This window comes from Cannabis sativa, chromosome 8 (assembly GCF_029168945.1).
Source record: "Cannabis sativa cultivar Pink pepper isolate KNU-18-1 chromosome 8, ASM2916894v1, whole genome shotgun sequence".
In the NCBI taxonomy this organism is placed as follows: domain Eukaryota; kingdom Viridiplantae; phylum Streptophyta; class Magnoliopsida; order Rosales; family Cannabaceae; genus Cannabis; species Cannabis sativa.
Window position 1 is genome coordinate 46,270,469 of NC_083608.1, and position 651 is coordinate 46,271,119.

Consider the following 651-nt stretch of genomic DNA (forward strand, 5'->3'; position numbering starts at 1 on the left):
ATGCCATGATGAGGGCATTTTCTGATTAGATCTTTAAACCTCTCCCAAGCCTCATGGAGAGATTCATTATCTTGTTGGCAGAAATTATTGATTTCTCCTCTTAGCTTTGCAGACTTAGCTGGAGGAAAGAACTTTGACAAGAATTTTGTTGCCAGATCATTCCATGTAGCAATAGAATTAGGTGGCAAAGAATTCAACCAACTCTTGGCTCGTTCTCTGAGCGAGAATGGAAACAACCTCAGTCGAATGGCATCATCGCTAACTCCATTAACCTTAAAAGTTTCACAAAGTTCCATGAAGTTAGAGAGATGCAAATTAGGATCTTCAGAAGGGAGACCACCAAACTGAACTGAAGACTGCACCATTTGAAGGATGGCAGGCTTAATCTCGAAATTGTTTGCATCCATCGCCGTGGCCCGATACATGATCGCACTCCCGTCGAGTAGGGAGAATGTAATCTCTCAAGCTACGGCCATTAGCTTGATCTTCCACGGCACCTCCATTATTACCGTTATTACCCCCATTGTTTCCAAGCATTATTGTTCACATTCGCGACCATGATCTTCGATGTTTCGGCGATTCTTTGAAACTCTTTCTTGCCTCTTGTTCTTTCGATTCCTCCTGCAAGTTTTCTCAATTTCAGGATCAACT

General features: G+C 42.5%; 1 non-coding gene across 1 annotated transcript; it reads left to right on the forward strand.

The window, feature by feature from the left end:
• LOC115715506 (small nucleolar RNA R71) lies at positions 1–107 on the forward strand. Its single transcript, XR_004011374.2, has one exon. It is a non-coding gene; the product is annotated as a small nucleolar RNA R71 (small nucleolar RNA).
• The last annotated feature ends 544 nt before the right edge of the window (positions 108–651 follow it).